The sequence below is a fragment of the Syngnathus typhle genome, linkage group LG3 (assembly GCF_033458585.1).
Source record: "Syngnathus typhle isolate RoL2023-S1 ecotype Sweden linkage group LG3, RoL_Styp_1.0, whole genome shotgun sequence".
In the NCBI taxonomy this organism is placed as follows: domain Eukaryota; kingdom Metazoa; phylum Chordata; class Actinopteri; order Syngnathiformes; family Syngnathidae; genus Syngnathus; species Syngnathus typhle.
In genome coordinates, this window is record NC_083740.1 from 11,869,555 (window position 1) to 11,881,044 (window position 11,490).

Below are 11,490 nucleotides of genomic sequence, written 5' to 3' on the forward strand. Positions count from 1 at the left end.
GGGGAGATGTGTCCCTCCATGTGCGTTTGTGTGAGGGGGGGGAAGAGTGAAAATAGATGAGAGTAAAGCCTCTGTTGAGGTAATGCGGAGTTGAATAAACAAAATGAAGTGAGAGCACAAAAAAAATACTTTCAACTTCTAAATCAAAAAGGTCTCAACGAATATAATCGTATTGTAGGAAGTGAGGCTCAGATCGGATGGAAAGAGGAAACTGGGCTGAGAAGGAGGTAGCAAAGAAGAAAGGGGTCTTTGTTTGGTCTTCTCCCCTTTTTCTGTTATTATTTTAAACCCGCTACACTATGTACACTTCTTAACACACACAGCGTATAGATGACAAAACACAATGACACCATTCTCCCATTCTCCTATTTCTCCTCACACAGAACATCTTGTAGCACTTACACACTCACTCCCCGAGCTACTGCTGCTAACTCACTACACACATACTGAGCAGACAGTCAGACCTCTTGGTGTGGGGAATTTGCCTCATTGGAAGCTTAATCAGCCTTATGCAACACTATGTAATAATGTGACCATTCTTGAGAAACCTTGGCGACGGCCGCATTGGGTTAGTAGGTGCGAAAACTGGCAGCAATTCCCAATGTTTTCATTGCATTAGGTTGCCCTATTTTCTCAGCTTTGTGCTCCTTGCTGTCTCACGGTGCTTTTTATGCCTGCTTGGATCAAGTCAGAAGCGTTTAGGGCAAACTTGCATGAGAACTAGATTGGAAAAAGAACTATTTTCTTTGCATTTTTGAAAAATTCTGCATTACAATAGCAAAATGACCGACATTCACACAGAGGCGTGAAAATATAGTACCTCTCTTGGCCATAATAAATGAAACTAACAAAAAAACAATTTTTATTCCCCAACATAATGTTGGCTGAATGATGAATAAAACAATAAATGAAAACTTGTTTATCATCATAGAGGCCATTCTCCAACATAAACTTGTTGGATAAATAATGAATAAAACAATAAATGAAACGTTTATCATCATAGACGCCATTACCTTACAGCAATTACATTCTTTATTTTTGCTACTGTTTTTGTTTCCATTATTTGGAATTGTGTATGTTTTATATCAGGCACCTTGTTGGGCACCCAAGGGATCCTTTAGAAAATATTTGAACTTCATTCATAGCAGTTATTACTTTCTCTTTAAATCCTTGTCCAAGTTTGTGATGACAGAAATATCTCAGGCATTAAAGGGAAGTATGTCAGGCAATTAACATTTTTAACTATTATTCATTTTTTCCATTCACACGGTAAATTGCATGATTATTTTCTGCTGCTGAAACACAAAATTGAGTTTGCTGTTTTGGAGATGAGAAACAGCACTCCACCTGCTGCTTGTTGAAATGTCTGATATTGCCAGGCGGATATTGCCAGCCCCCCTAAAATGTAAAGCATAATTTACTGAAAACTACAGCAAAATATTCAAGGAGCTGATATGTTTAAATAGTATTGTGTCATCTCTGGTATTGGCTTCGTTAAAATGAACTTTACCAGCAAAACAGTTTTATTTACCAGCATTATATTTTTTTTAATGGCCTTTCAACAGACAGTATTTTTTTTTTCTTTTTTTTTAGCTGGAACACATTAGGGATGTAGTAGGTTTCGCCTTCTTTTATTCCTAATGTAAGCACAAGTCAAGTAAACATTTATTATGAAAGTTTCTGGAACCCCATGCAGAGTTCATAACAGACCCTGACTTGCCCCCCCCTCACTGTGTGCACCCGACTTGGGCTGTCAGATGTGGTTAATGGGAATCTCTTGACTCCCATGGCCTGGTGTTCCTATAGAGAAAAGTCCTGCTGAGACACACACACGTACACACAGAGTGGACCCTGAGAGGCTTGTCGTCACACAACAGAACCTGCTGGCCTATTGTAGGTCCACATGTACCTGGGATCACCTCTTAAGCTGGCCAAACAGGCAATGCACAGCAAGTAGCTCAAAGCGCCAAGCTTCACTTGGATTTTAGCTTAGTATTGATTTTTTCTTATTCATCATTTCTCTCCTCCTTTCCAATTAATCACAGCTACACCACCAATTGTCTATATCTCTACTAACCCCTTGTTTTCTAACATTCTTTGCTTCTCTTTTAAGCCCCACAAACATTAATATTAGTAATGCCCCTTCATTCAGACACCACAACCCCTCTTCTTCCCCTCGTTCATCCCTCAGGAGATGAATTCTCCATAGATTCTGGTCCCCCATTGAGATGGCTTGTCCCCATGTATTCATGGACATCACTGATGGAGTGGGGAGTCTTTGTCAGTGGGTCAGTCTCCTATAACCCCCCTCTGACCCCACAGCTTACCCCCACCCACACATCCTTAAACTGGATCCTTCTCACTTGCCATATGGCATGGGTAATGAAGAACTGACAAAAGACAGCTAAAGAGGTGTCAGAGAGGTTTTTTTTATGCGGGTGTGCTGCATCAGAGGCTGAACATCCAGTCACTGAGCAGGGTCCAGTTGATGAAATTGATTGCTGTCTTGAGGAGGTATTGAAAAGCCAGGACAGCAGAAGGAGGTGTTTTTTCCGCCTCCCACCATCAAACCCATTGGCTCAATGAAGAGTAATGAGAAGACCCGGTGATTGGAACACAATGGGAACACACTTGATGGAGTGGACGGGCAAAGCAGCTTTATCTTCATCAGTCATTCTCCAACAGCAGATGTGTTGTCATGACAACAGAGTTATCATTCTGTAATCATATAATTTTATAGGTTACAGTGTCATTGCTGATGTCACCATCCTCTCCCTGTTAATCTTCATTTCTTTTTATTGATGAAATTTAAATGGCAGTCACAACTTTCCTAAATCTAATGTTGCAAATCATTGCAAGTTTGATATGTTCACGCAACATGTGAAATACATGTATCTTCGGCATTGCAGATATTCTATGATCACAGTCCAACACGTTATTTCTCTCAAAATGCAGTACACTGGTACCTCTACTTACAAACGCCTATACTTACGAACCTTTCGAGATACAAACCGGAGACTCGCACTATTGTAAAGAGAGAATTGGATGATTTGAGGAAAACCAAATGGATGAAAAGCATGATTAAGATGACATCCAGTTTCTTATTGTAAGATAGGACTGATTCCACACAATCACACAAGTGAAGACCTGAAATCTGGTGCAAGATTTTTAAAATAACTGAATGTATTGTTTTTCAGAAGGAGGCAGCAGTGTTCTCACCTGTGGGTTTTTTTAGGCAAATTGAGGCTTGTCAAATTTAAACTGTTATACTGTATGCCAGAAAACAATCGCAACAAAGTTATTCTTGGTTGTAACTTGATATATTTTTATGCCATACAGAATACACTGTTATACAAAGGTCTGATGACAATTTTCTAAACAAATGGTACTAATTATAGACATTACACAGATTTGTGGGGGCAAAACATTTTTTTCTTCTAACCCTTATCCATTGCCTGGCCTCAATGGGTAAGCTTGATAATGATAATGAATGAAGACAATTATTTAAACCTTAATTCACCGATATAAGTGTAAACAAAACAAAAAAAGTGGCACCACTTGATTGAAGAATTTCACTTTCTCTGTTCTTAAGAGTGAAGGGATGTCTGAGTCAGCCAAGTAAACTAGCTTTCAGCCTACCTGCAAGAATGAATGTGTATGTGTTCCTCCTGATGTGTATGACTACACAGTAGGGTGAGCCTCATGCCCTATTTCAGTCAGACCCGATATCATCAGATGCCAGAACATGAGCTATTCCTCTCTCGCTGGCCCTTGGCTTTTCAACCTGGAGGTGAGAGTAGGCCTAATTGATGACATCGCGTAAGATTGCCCATGAGTGTGCAGCCCTGTAAAGACAGTTAGAATTGAAACAGCTTTCAAAAACATCTTGACGTTGACTTATACGTACAGTAAATAATGAAAAAAAGAAATGCAACATATGCAAAGCTACTCATTGACACATCATGTTCACAAGTAATCAATATAATTAACAAAATCATTGTCTTTGCAATATTTCATAATTCAAGTTTGAAGGTCATATTTAATCAATTCATTTTCTTTTTCACTCGTCCACGTCATATGCGGTCGGTGCTCAAGAGTTGCAACCCGTAACATGAATAGCAAATGGGCAATTACTTGTATAGTACAGAACGACTGGGGATCAAATTCCCAAACTCTGGGTTAGGAAATGACCACTCCACCACTGAGCCATGCCCCTCCACAACATACTAGGTAGACTAGATCATACTACAGAGTCTTGTGTTTGGGCCACTGTCTCAGCAGCTTAATTTATGATCACCAATCAGCTCAGCAATTAAACGTTATGAATTGTGACTGTGAAGAATTGAGACTCAGGACGCAAAGATCCTCCCTCACGCAGGTCAGCTGGCAGAACAAAACTGAGGTAGGGCAACAGTGGTACCCCGGTAAGCACGTCTACCTTACAGTTCAGAGTTGTAGGATTTGATTCTGGCTCCGGCCTGTGTGGAGTTTACATGTTCTCTCCGCGCTTGCATGGGTTTTCTTTGCATACTCCTCCCACATTCCAAAAACATGGTAGGCCGATGGATCACTCCAAATTTTCTGCGGGTATGATTGTGGGTTTGAATGCTTGTTCGTCTCTAGTATGTGCCCTGCGAATGCCTGGCGACCAGTTTTGGCTGTTTCTCGCCTACCACCAAGTAACAGCTGGGATTGGTTCCAGAGGATAGTCAAGACTCATTCACAAAAAATACATTGTTACTACATTGAAATATTGTATTACAATTGCCTTTATCGTGTCAAATTGCATCATTCCATAAAAGCAATACATTGCTTTGTGTCTAATCGTTTGGCTTTTGCTATGTACACTATCAGTAAAAAAAAAAAAATGCATCGTTACACCCCTAGAATTTACAGATCTGTGCCTCAAGTGAAGGGGTTATAACTATGTTACTGGGTGGGCATGCCCTCTATAGCCCACCTATATTGATGAATGTGCAAGCAAATATTAAAAAAATTCCCTGCAACATAGGTCCCACTCTCTGTTACACGTTTGTGGAATATGTTTTGATCGAAGCTCACATTGAATATTTGGTGGAGATGAGAGATAATTAGAAACAGTGATGGGAATTAACGATGAAGAAGTGAGTATCCCCGGCACCCGTGGTATATTCAGTAGAGAAAAGGAAAAGCAAAAGATTATTTTATTCAAGAGGAATGGCAGATCAATTAAATTCTTTTCAACACCCACCACTGTCCTTCTTTCCCCTGAAGAACATTTCCACAAATACCTCCTCAGAAATTTTGAAGAACTCAAAGACCCGATATGAAACATGATGATAAATCACACATTGTAAAAATAAAAATACAAAATTAGGCTATTAATCTTGCCCTTTTCTTTGCTGTTTTGGTTTGCCCCCCCCTCCCTTTGCCTCCTGCTTAGTTCAATCATTTCCTTTACTGAAATCCATTTTCATTTTTGTGAAATTCCATCTATCAGAAGCAGCAGATGGTTGCAAGCACTTTATATTGAAACACAGATGTTGAGTCTTTGTTTAGCAATCTTTGAACGCACATGCAGTTTATAATATATATCATATATTAGAGCACAGATGCACACAAATCACAGGTTCCATTTAGGTAACATTCCGTGTTGCAATTATAGAGCTGAAACAGGCTAATCACCTCCTAAGTAGACAGCATCACTAATGAGACAGAGAGGAAGAAGTTGAGAGAGGAGGAAGGTGCGGAGAAAGGAGGGGCACACGCCACCAAGATGAGTCAAAATAAGGAAAGTGGAAGAGAAAGTGAAAAGCAAAAAGTAAGGAGGTGGGAAACAGATGCTACAAGAGGGCAAAGGAAAGAGTTGGATAATGATGATAAAATAAAAAGGGTCATGAAAAAGAAATGTACATAGATCGAGTTGCAAAGAAACGGATCAAGTCAAGTGATGAGTATGGAGTTACGGAAAACAGAAATTGCAGTAAGGCAAAGATTATTGGAGTAATGAGAGCAAGGAGAAGGAGAAATAATGACTTTCTTACCTCCCACAAAGACCCTCCCAGACACATACACACTCTTTCTTGCACCGCTAATACAACCTCCTCCCCCACCATCCTTTTTCCTGCCCCCCCCCCCCCCCCCCCCCCCCCCCCCCTCCATGGCTGCTCCTTTCACGCTGTCACCCTGTTGAGTGTCTGAATAGCCTTTTATTATTCAACAGTCTGGGCAGGTCACAGGGTCAACACATTGCCCACCACCAGCAAACACGCTCAAACATTTTCAGTGCATTCTCGTGCCACCTATTTGTGGAAGCATGCAAAATTTCAAAATAGTGGCTGGCAAGCACTCAAAGCCATGCTAACTTAAGGCACGCCAAGTTGACAATGTGTGACAGTCCCTTATGCGTTCATTATAACACTTGTCCAGCCCTTCTTAGCTACTGCAGCTATCTCGCCAATGCATCTGTGCTAGGAGCTAGTGCGCCAGTAGTAAGCGTGTGCTCACACGCCTGCATCTTATGAAGGTGTATGTTGGTTCATGTGTGACAGCAGGAAACAGAGATAACAGTTGCTTGGTGGTATCTGCTCCATCTTATCTGCTGCACAGCCAGAGGCTGGTACACAAGCTAATTGGAAAGTGATAGACACACATACGCACACGCACGTACACACGCACACACAAAGTTGTGAAACCCACGCTCACCTCTTCAGTGGAACACACACGAGAATTGGCAGCACAGGAGAATTGGCAGCACGTGTGGGGGGGAAAAGGAAAAAAGAAGAACCCAAATGAAATGATAAAATGAGACAAAAAAGTTGGGGTTTTTTTAGGATTTCTGCTACAAACACAAGAAAGAGAAGAGACTGAAGTCAGCAAAAGTGTAAGGAAGACAGTATAGCTCACATACATCAATAAGACAAACTATAACAAAGGCACTTTCCTTCCTAAATGCCATAGGAGTTGTGTCTATTCCATCAATGACTGCACTGTCATCACAAAGAACTGGGTATATAGATTTTTTTTATTATCTGATTTAATGTTTAATCTAATATTTGTTCTTTGAGTTTATCTGGGAATACAAAAAAAACAATAGGAAAACGACACAAAATTCAACTTCATGTCTGTGTTTTCATGGATTTTCTTTTTTAAACCAGCTATAATGATTGAAAAGCCAACAATGCCCATTTAGCGTTTTCAGATTAGCGCTTCAAAATCAAAAATAGAATGAACGGAAGGTACACAGACCCAAAAGTACAATTGATTTTCCTAAATATCGCAAAATGCAATATTTTTGCACAAAACTCGCTTTCTGTATTTGTCAATTTGGCAGACCAGTGTCCACCAAGCTGGGAGCTCTGGTACAGCAAGGGTGGAGAGATACAAATAGAGTGAAAATATGTTGTCAGCAAGTTGGTCTAAGGTTACATATGCTCGACCCACGTTTAAATACTGGCGCAGCTAATCTAGTGTAATTTTGGTGAATTTGATAGGGCCACAGGCAGACAGATACTTGACTCCTCATACATATTTAAGTTGCCAGCGGTTATCACCAGCACATTCTGTTGACCCGTTCACACGGTCTAATGCTACACCATGGCTACAGCAGTGACAGTGCACTACTCATGCACAGATGGCTGCCATTATGCATGATCTACTTGGTATGGTCAACATGGCGGAGGCATTAATGGACTCAATTGTGTACTCAAAGGCGTGTAAGAGAAAACGCTCACGGTCCGCCAGAACCAGGCATGGGGCAACACAATCTGCCAAATACTCAAACATGCTAAAAGTACAATCAAGACGTCTCTACGGCCGGCCGACTTACCCTGTCTATGAGAATAGAGCTCATAATGTATTGATCGGTCTTACAAATTTTAATATCCATTTGAAAAACATTCTGCACATTTTGTATCAACCATATTGCAGTCAACTGTGGATCCCTGATATCTTTTTGTTTTTACAGTTTTTCAATGTTATGAGCTATGCCTCTCTTCAGACTAAAGCAGACTAAATCATTAAACACATTTGTCGCTTTTGCACGCAGGCGAGAAGTTGTAATGATGATTTTTGATTAGCAGGGTGGAACACCATGTCCTGTCTTGTTTTGAATCCAAATGGAAGCCACTATGCCTCAGTGGCGGCGTCATGTGCTTACTGAAGAGTGACAGAATGTGTGGGAGAGAGACGTGCAATGTTGCTGTATATTAAAGCAATCAAGCATGAATGCTGGTGTTGATGTTGATGTGTTGCACGGAGGAATTAATTTGGTTATTAATGATAGATGCCTGTTTAACACCATTCAAAAGGATGAAAAAAGAGGGCATAGTTAGGTAGGCATGCAGTTAGGTACAGCCTCGATATTTGTTTTATATGGCTAGGTTTACCTAACTCTGTTTCTTCACTGGGAGTCTGTTTTTCCATTTTGTAACTATTGGAGTTTGCAAGAATTAAAATAATGAGCGTCAGTTTACATTTGCCCTCTGTCGGGTACAGTGTAATGTTTGGTCTGATTTATAGCTTGTTAGCTGAGAAGAGGCTTCAATAAAAAAGAAAGGGTGATGTTGACTTGTCAGTTCTCATCAGATGATTTGCAGCAGCAACGTACATTGCATTTATGATTGCTCGCATGCTGGGAGAACTCACATTTGTAGTCTGCTTTGATAAAATGAAACATTTTATTTCTCTCTTCATAGCATGAAACCTGTACACATTTGCAAAACAAAATGATGGCAACTATGATGAAGGATTTCCGTAGTCTCAAATGTGCTGTATGTACGGATGTATATATACTGTATGTATTGGCATTGCTTTTATTAAACGAAAACATCCACTGAAACCAATCAAAATATAAATAACAAAAATAATCATAAGATAAGATAAAAATATAATCAATTATCAGTACGCTATCCAAAGATGAAATCATCAAAATTTCCATATCCATTTGTTTCCTACTCTTAATTCTTCCACTTTCCCATGTCCAGTTGTCTGTTATTGGCCAAGAATTGACAAGAGCTCCGCTTTCCTCCCCCGTCTTGCCTCCCCTACTTCTGCAGCTTACTGCATGCTGAGCCGACACGACATTTGCTGCTCACTGTTTGGATTCAGTCTCAAATCCCCTGCTTAAACTTGAAGCACCATGTTAAGCATTCCTCAGCAGACGAATCCTCCTCAGTGTAGAAATACTCAAAAGCAACATGGTCAATTTGTTAATCTTGCTGTAACACCACATTTGCAAAAATGTCAGTAGACATGATTTGATTGTCTATATCTTCTATGTCAGCCAGCCTCTCTAAACCCTTTTTCAATGATATTTTCTGCTCAACTATTCTGAATTTATTTAATTTTTTTCCATCTAATGGATACTGCAAGCAGGTGATCACCGCTCAAGGTTGTCATAAATCAGTCTGGAGATGATTTTAATAAACAATGGTGAGAAACTGAGTTAGTGAATTGGAATCAAAGAGTTTTTATCATGAGCGTCTGAGCGAGCATAGACTGCACAATCAAAGTCTTTGCCCCAGTGAGTCACCAACAAATAGCAATATCCTTAATTTTCCCCTCATACTTTAAACGTGCACTTTGTTTACCTCCTTTTTAATTGCTCACTTTTACAACCACCGCATTTTAATCTTACCCTTTCTTTTTGGCAAACCTCTAAACTCCTTGACACCTCATTTCTCCTCCTTTCCTCTTCACCACTCTGTTTTATTTCGGCTTTGGTCAAGCCCCTTTCTTCTATCTTTTCACATATTCTGCTTTCTCTTGGTCTCTCCACTCTTGCTTACCATGCACCCACATCTTGTTCTCCATTCCACAGCTGCCATCTCACAGAACCCCAAGAATCATAAATTTTGCGCACCCCGAGATGTGGGTCACTGGCAGACACTTAAAACATGTATTGTAACATTCCTGTGAGGGTCTTACCCGTTCCAGAGCGTTGCTTCATGCTTCCAGACGTACACAAACACTGCCGTGCACACTTAAACACACATGGTGAACGGGTGGTCTTGAAACACAGAAGTTATTGAGCTGCGTTATTACAGCTCATGTTCTTACCTCTAATCAATCCAGGTTGTTGGATTTGAGCTGAGGGGAAACAACGGGGGCTTTCTGCCACCAGGACAAAATAAGACTTCTACTTTGCCCTGTTTCTTTCTCCATGAACACACACCCATCAGTCTGGTGCCTGCCAGCAAGTCTCTGGAGCTTGTTTTTCTTGTGTGTGTGTGCGTGTGTGTGTGCGTGTGTGTGTGTGTGTGTGTGTGTGTGTGTGTGTGTGTGCGCGGCAAGAATCCTAACAATTTCTGGTTTGAGTTAAGCTACCATGTGTGTGACTTCTGTTGCTATTTGTTAGACTTCTGTAATGCACTCTTAACGTTTCCGACTTCAAACAAGAAGTAGAGGAACTAACATACAAGAGTGTTTGATTTTTTTCCCCCTTCGGGTCTATGGAAAAACAGACAACTGCATCACAAGTTTGTCATCAAAACCACAAAGCAGAAAAATATGCAGCTTTTTGAAAGCATCAGTCAAAAGTGATTTGCATGTCGTCTCAAATCAGACTCACACATAAAAGCTTATACCATTCACATGAAATGTTTTGGAATCCAAAACAAACATCTTTCAAATGATGGCTGCCTTTAAAAATTCGGGCAGTCTTCATTATCGGCTTGACACTAGCTACATCAAAGAAATGACACTCGATGGATTTATAAATGTGTTTGGATGAAGCACATCACTATGCTACTTCCTTTTCTAAAACACAAATCTCCGTGTCACAAATTAGCTGTCAGTCACCAGAATGACGCCGTTCCCAATAAACTAACAACATGCCAATCACACACAAACACAAGGTCACTCCTGTTGACAAGATAAGTTACACAGAAGAAGGCAGGTGCATATTCAAAGCATAACAACTTGTGATGTGGCTATATTTTTTGCTTTCAAGTGACTAACAACTTTTTTTACCATTCAGTCACGGTGACTCCTGGATATTAAGCTGAGGGTTATGAAGTGCCCACTAATTGATGTATATTTTCTATTGATAGCATAATTTCATGAAGCAACTCACATTTAAATAAAATTAAAATGTGTAAGAATCAAATAAATGTTTTGGAGGTCCCACTTGACACCGATTTCTATGATGTTAAGATGAGTTTGTAAGGTTATAACAGGTAAGGTTTTAACAGGTAAGGTTTCTGCAAAACAAGGAAGCCTTAATCCAACCCCATAAAAATGTCTGAATCAAAGAATCAACCAGTTATTTTATGATTAAACTTTTCATTTGTAACTTTTGTACTGTAGCCAGTCAACTATACCACTGCTAACTGGATGTATCCCACAGTTAATTGTCATTTTCAGCCACTTGGACCAAAAGTTCCAGTCTTCATCAGCCAGCCCAATAGAATAGAATAAAATATAATACAACAGGACAGAAATCAATTGAACCCAATTCAATAATTTAAGTGGTATGGTATTTCCATAACAGAAGTAAAAGCACGTTTTTCT

At 40.0% G+C, this 11,490-nt stretch overlaps 1 long non-coding RNA gene across 1 annotated transcript; it reads right to left on the reverse strand.

Moving 5' to 3' along the window:
* Positions 1-2,745: 2,745 nt before the first annotated feature.
* On the reverse strand, positions 2,746-10,199 carry LOC133152056 (uncharacterized). Its single transcript, XR_009714041.1, has 3 exons — positions 10,039-10,199; positions 9,907-9,961; positions 2,746-3,845 (listed from the first exon to the last, which is right to left on the reverse strand). It is a non-coding gene; the product is annotated as an uncharacterized LOC133152056 (long non-coding RNA).
* Between the last annotated feature and the right edge of the window lie 1,291 nt (positions 10,200-11,490).